This window comes from Camellia sinensis, chromosome 3 (assembly GCF_055761805.1).
Source record: "Camellia sinensis isolate YWXY chromosome 3, ASM5576180v1, whole genome shotgun sequence".
NCBI classification, from domain to species: Eukaryota; Viridiplantae; Streptophyta; class Magnoliopsida; order Ericales; family Theaceae; genus Camellia; species Camellia sinensis.
In genome coordinates this window covers 191,963,258-191,969,718 of record NC_138963.1, presented here as the reverse complement: position 1 = coordinate 191,969,718, position 6,461 = coordinate 191,963,258, and positions in this window count along the sequence as shown.

The window sequence follows — 6,461 nt, the reverse complement described above, 5'->3', positions numbered from 1 at the left end:
AAGAAAAGCTACTCGAAGAAAAGGCTGTGCTAAAACAGCTGAAGAAGACACAGGCAGACATCTCCATTTGGGGACTGCTTATGGCTTCACGTGTTCATAGACAAGCTGTTCTATCAGCAATGGACAAGGCCAAACTTTCAATAGATACCACGCCTGAGCAGCTGGTAGGATTGGTTTTTTCGCGAGGAGCTTCCCCGATGTTGACCTTTTCTGACAAGGAACTGCCACCTGAGGGCGCAAACCATAACAAACCGCTCTACATCTCTATGGAGTGCAGAGACAAGTGGGTACCGGTGGTTCTTTTCGACACGGGATCCGCTATTAACGTGTGCCTGTCAAGGACGGCATATGCAATCGGGTTGAAGCCCGCAGACTTTGTGCCAACAGCCCAGGTGATAAGGGCATATGATAACACAAGCAGAAAGGTGATGGGGACTATGAAAATCCAGACTCAAGTTGGTCCAGGACAACACAAGATTGACTTCCATGTCTTGGACGTTCCCGCAACCTTCAATCTACTCCTGGGGCGGCCGTGGTTGCACCAGGTAAAGGCAGTCTCTTCCACACTGCATCAGATGTTGAAATACCCTCACGAGAAGGGGATGGCTATAGTTTTTGGGAATTCGTCAATCCATCCGCCGCCAGAAGTATCTACACTGGTTTTGGAAATCGAGCATGGCACGGAGGATGTGTTCCTATCAGGTTTTACCCTAGCCGAGGCCCGGGTCATACAGAACATCTTAGCTGTTGATGAAGGGTTGTATGTCAGCACTCAGTTAGTATACCTCATCAACAAACTCCAGCACATCCTTGGGATGGGACTAGGAAGAAGTGGCCGGAAGGGCATTGCAGTATCAGCCGAAGTGTCGTACAATCCACATACCTTTGGTTTGGGTTATCTGCCCACCAAAGAGGACTGGGTGAGGAAAAGTAAGGAGATGCTTGGGAGAGCCAGAGCTAAGCAAGTAGGGCAGCATTTTGAGTTAATGCGCCGACCTATCTAGGGTACCCTAAACGGACGCTTTGTCCGGGAGGGGGAGGATTTTTAATTCTGCGGCTTCCCAGAGCCATGGTTGAACGCAGAGAAGCATCGCTTGCCAGGGTTTGAGATCTTCTTTGACCTTCAGTTATCCGGTGATGATGTTGCCGAGGAGCAGACAGACCCATCAGCTGAAGTTGAGCAGTGTGGGAAAGTGGATTCTGAGAACACCGAGATTGAAATGGGGGTAGCGCTGGCTTGTCTACTTTCAGATCCTCCGATCGTACAGAAGTGCTTGGGGGATAACTTCTCGGTATCCATGATCGAGAATGAAATGGCTGTGAGCCCATCTGCAAACATTTTGGATGCATCCATCGCACCTTCTCTCGTCTGGCAGTACGAGGAGGGATTCTTATCGAGCAGCACCGGGTCAGGTAGTGAGTCGGAATCTGATTCCACTGAGCCTTGTGAGTCAGAATCAGGTTCCAGCTCGTCTGAGTCTGAGTCTGGTATTCTTGGGGGTGACAACCTGGATGCCACAGTCCTGTCTAGGTCGTCTTTTTCTTTTTCCTTTGAGTTTGTTGTAACAGAGGAATCAGGCGACTTAGAGGTGGTTAATAAGAATGAAGTGGCTGTGGCTTTTGAGTATTTTTCTGTGCCTTTGATTTATTGTATTAATCAGGACTTTCAAAATTTTGATGAAAACGACGAGGAAGAAATTCCTCCGGTTTTACAACAATTAATTGATCAAGAGCAGAAGAGATTTGTTAAACTACTGGTTGACGAAATCATCCAAATTAATGTTGCTACTGAGAAGGACCCGCGGCTGGTCCAGATCGGGTCCACGTTGTCTTCGGATGAGCGCGAACGCTTAGTCGCTTTATTAAAAGATTTCAAAGATGTTTTCGCGTGGTCCTACGAAGACATGCTTGGAATCGATCCTGAGATTGTACAGCACCAGATCCCTCTTGACCCCGAGGCCCGACCTGTCAAGCAGAAGCTCAGAAGGATCCGCCCCGACTGGGCCATCAAGATCAAAGAAGAAGTCACGAAGCAAATTAACGCAGGGTTCCTGCTGGTATCTGAGTACCCAACTTGGCTGGCCAACATAGTTCCAGTACCGAAGAAGGATGGTAGAATTCAAGTATGCGTGGATTTCAGGGATTTGAATAAAGCCAGTCCGAAGGACGACTTTCTTCTGCCGTATATCGACGAGTTAATGGACTTCACAGCGGGGCATGTATTGCTCTCATTTATGGATAGCTTTTCAGGCTACAACCAGATCATAATGGCAACCGAAGACCGGGAGAAGACCGCTTTTACCACCCCGTGGGGGACCTACTGTTATAGGGTGATGCCGTTTGGGCTGAAAAATGCTGGGGCTACATATCAACGGGCTGCGACCACGATTTTGCATGACATGATCCACAAAGAGGTTGAGGTGTATGTGGACGACATGATTGTCAAGTCCAAAGAAAGAGAGGGCCACTACACCGCCTTGCAAAAATTCTTTCAAAGGATCAGGGAATTTCGGTTGCGGCTGAATCCTCAGAAATGTACTTTCGGTGCTATAGTAGGGAAAATGCTGGGGTTCTTGATCACATAGAGAGGTATCGAAGCCGGCCCTTCCAAAATCAAGGCCATCTTAGAAATGCCACCACCGAGGACTGAAAAGGAGGTGCGAGGCTTTCAGGGTAAAGTGCAATTCATAGGACGGTTTATTTCTAAATTAACCTTGACTTGTGAACCACTCTTTGGTCTCCTGAAGAAAGGAAAGAAATTCCAATGGGACGGCCGATGCCAAGTTGCTTTTGAATAGATCAAGCAATATTTACAGAACCCACCCGTGTTGTCACCGCCTAAGCCGGGGAAACCATTGATTTTGTACCTTTCAATAACTGAAACTACAATGGGCAGCATGCTTGCATAGAAGTCTGAGGACAAAGTGGAGGGAGCTATCTACTACCTGAGCAAGAAGATGCTGGGTTACGAAACACGTTACACTCTGCTGGAAAAGGTCTACTTAGCCTTGGTATAGGCTACCAGGAAGCTGCGGCACTACCTGTTAGCTCATTCTGTAATGTTGGTTTCAAGATTAGATCCCATCAAATATCTTTTCGAGAAACCGGCACTTACGGGTAGGCTAGCTTGTTGGCTGTTTCTGCTTTCTGAATTCGATCTGAAGTATGTGATGCGCAAGTCAGTGAAGGGGAGAGCGGTAGCGGAGTTCCTACCCGATCACCCAGTGGAAGGGGATGAAGCAGTTGAGTACCTATTCCCAGACGAGGCCATTCTACATGTCAAAGAAGAATTTTGGACGATGTACTTTGACGGAGCATCAAACCAATACGGGTATGGGATAGGGGTGTTGCTGATAGCACCCGATAATTCTCGTATTCCTCTAGCATTCAAACTCCGGTTCAAAGTCTGGAACAATGAGGCAGAGTATGAAGCATGTATTGCTGGACTAGAAGCAGCTCTAGAACTAGGGGCAAAACGGTCAGACGCATCGGGGACTCAAACCTTGTTGTATCTCAAGCAAAAGGAGATTGGAAAGTTAAAGAAGAAAATATGAGAATTTACCATCAGACCTTGGACTTGCTGATTCCTCGGTTTGAGAAGTTGAACTTCGCTCATCTACTAAGAGAGAACAACAGGTTCACAAATTCACTAGCAACTTTATCCTCTGTGGTAGACATCCCTTTTAGAGTCCGGATGCGTCCGATCATCATTGACCAGAAATTTGTGTCGGCTTACGAACTGATTGCTTCCATGGATGAGGTTGCTCAGTTCATCATCTGCGAAGGTAGACTATATAAGAGAGGTTATCTGGGAATGCATAAGCTGTGTGTTGAGGCTGAAGAGTCGAAGCGCCTAATTGAGGCCGAAGAGTCGAAGCGCCTAATTGAGGCCATCCATGGAGGAGAGTGCGGAGCGCACATGAACGGGGTGATGCTTGCCCAAAAAATCCTCAGACAGGGTTACTACTGGTCCACCATGGAGGAGGATTGTATCGACTTTGTTCGGCGATGCCACAAATGTCAGATCCATGCAAACCGCATGAACATCCCGCCATCGAAGCTATACAATATGACTTCGCCATGGCCATTTTCAGTTTGGGGAATTGATGTGATCGGGGCTGTCACTCTGAAGGGGTCTAATGGGCATGAGTTCATTCTGGTCGCGATAGACTATTATACAAAGTGGGTTGAGGCGCAATCTTATGCGGTGTTGAAGGCTTCACATGTTGCGAAGTTCATCAGGAACAACATCATTTGTCATTACGGGGTCCCAAACGAGATTATTTCAGATAACGGTTCCCACTTCAAGAAGGAAGCGATTGACTTGTTGGAAAAATACAACGTGGCTTTTCATAAGTCATCCACATATCGGCCGTAGACCAACGGAGCAGTTGAGGCCGCCAACAAAAACATCAAACACATTTTGCAGAAGATGGTGGAAACCTACCGGGACTAGCTAGATAAGTTGCCATTTGCTCTGTGGGGCTATCGGACTTCAATTAGAACTTCTACTGGAGTGACTCCGTATTCATTGGTTTATGGATGGAGGCCGTTCTACCTATCGAAATTGAAGTTCTGTCATTATGAGTACTGGTTGAGTGTCAGATAGCGGAGACAGATTGGCAGCAGAGCAGATTCGAAGAACTCATGCATTTTGATGAAAGAAGGCTGAAAGCACTATACCATGTTCAAGGTTATCAACGACGAATTTCCAGGGCTTTCAACAAGAAAGTTAAATCCAGAAATTTGAAGGAAGGAGATTTGGTGCTCAAAGACAACCGAGCTCCCATCCACGACCCTAGGGGCAAGTTCAGACCTAATTGGACTGGTCCTTACATCATCAAGTCTATCTGGTCAGGTAGACCTGTCGTTCTGATGGACCTAGATGGCCTAGAGTTCTCCCAACCGATTAACATGGACAAGTTGAAGAAATATTTTCCTTGAGAGGCTTGCTAGGCTGAAAACCCAAAAGGGCGACCTAGGCAAAAGTTAGAGCACAAAAAAATTTGAAATTATAAAAATTGAGCTCGCAAGGTTGAAAACCCGCAAAGGGTGGCCTTGGCAAAAGTTAGAGCGCAAAAGGAGAGTGTCAATACACGAGTGAACCCAAGACGAACTACGTAAGGCTTGATTCCTATCTTTGGGATACGTAGGCAACTTCATCCTGAAGTCCAACCATAAACACTTCCTCGATCAACTTTGTCCATGCGATCATGTTTGGTCATCTTTGTCTATTCTGCATTTAAGAGCTCGGTTGTAATCTCTGGTGTAGTGCTACTCAAACTAGGGGCAAGTTTCTAGTTGCTGGGATCCGGGGTTGTACATCTCAGTGACAGATCTCAGGCTTGTCCAGTTCTGATCCATATCGAAAATGGTTTTGAAAAGTTTTGATAAAAGTTGATTTTGCTCAAATTAATCTTTTTACAACTTAGACCATTTTTGACCAAACGGAAAATTTTCAGTACCCAAAACCTTCAATTTTATTAATTTCAATACAGAGTTCTCCTACTCTTGAATACAGATTGAAGTTGCTTTTCATTACATTCATAAAGAAAACTTGAAAGTTCTAATTAAAGCAAATAAATCCGGGGCATAGTCAGGTGTTCCTGCGTCCCCTCCCAGAGCTGGTCAAAGCCTCTGATGCCGAAGTGGGCCCGATCTGTGCCTCTTCATTGAGCCAATCTATGCACTCATCAGAAAGGGTGTAACTGAAAGTGGGAGCGGGGGCCAAAAGCTTTCTCGTCCTCCATGCCGCAGCATGCCAAGCTAGCTATGCGCCTTGGACCAGAAATGTAGCTGGGTACTCTATCTCCTCTGCCGGGCAAATCTGATCATGGCCGAACTGGCACTGGAACCGGAAAGGAAAGTAGAGCATGCAGTGTGTCAGGCCAATCAACTGAATCCCGGTCTGCCAGGACATGTTGTAGCTCATTACCGGTAGATTGAGCCAAGGACAATGCCAAGCAATACGGTCTGCGAACAAACTGCACATCCAGTCAAACCACAATCCCCTATCAAGGGCATCGACCAGACATCGTCGGAAGAAATAGTCGTGAGTTGAATACGTTGGGCATGAGTCCACAACCTGCAACTTATCCATCAACCACACCTGGGGAGGGATGAAAAATGAGAAAATAAGAATAGAGAGATGTATGATGAGAGAAAAGTGGAGAAAAGGGTGTTGAGAGAAATATCGAGCCCGAGGGCCAAGTGATGTGAGCAATATATATGTGAGATAGGGTGGGAAACATTACCTGCAGCAGTAGTAGACTCCCTGTGAATCTAGTCGTCTCCCGGCGGTGGAAAGCGTCCAAGCCCATCAATGTCTCGGCCAGTGTCATGGCAAAGCAGCTCTTGCCTTCTTTTAAGCCTTGGGTAACTTCGATCAAATGAGTGGTAAACCCTCCCGAGCCTGGGGCAAGCAAGAAACGGGACAGCACAAGCAAAGGGCATGTCACCGA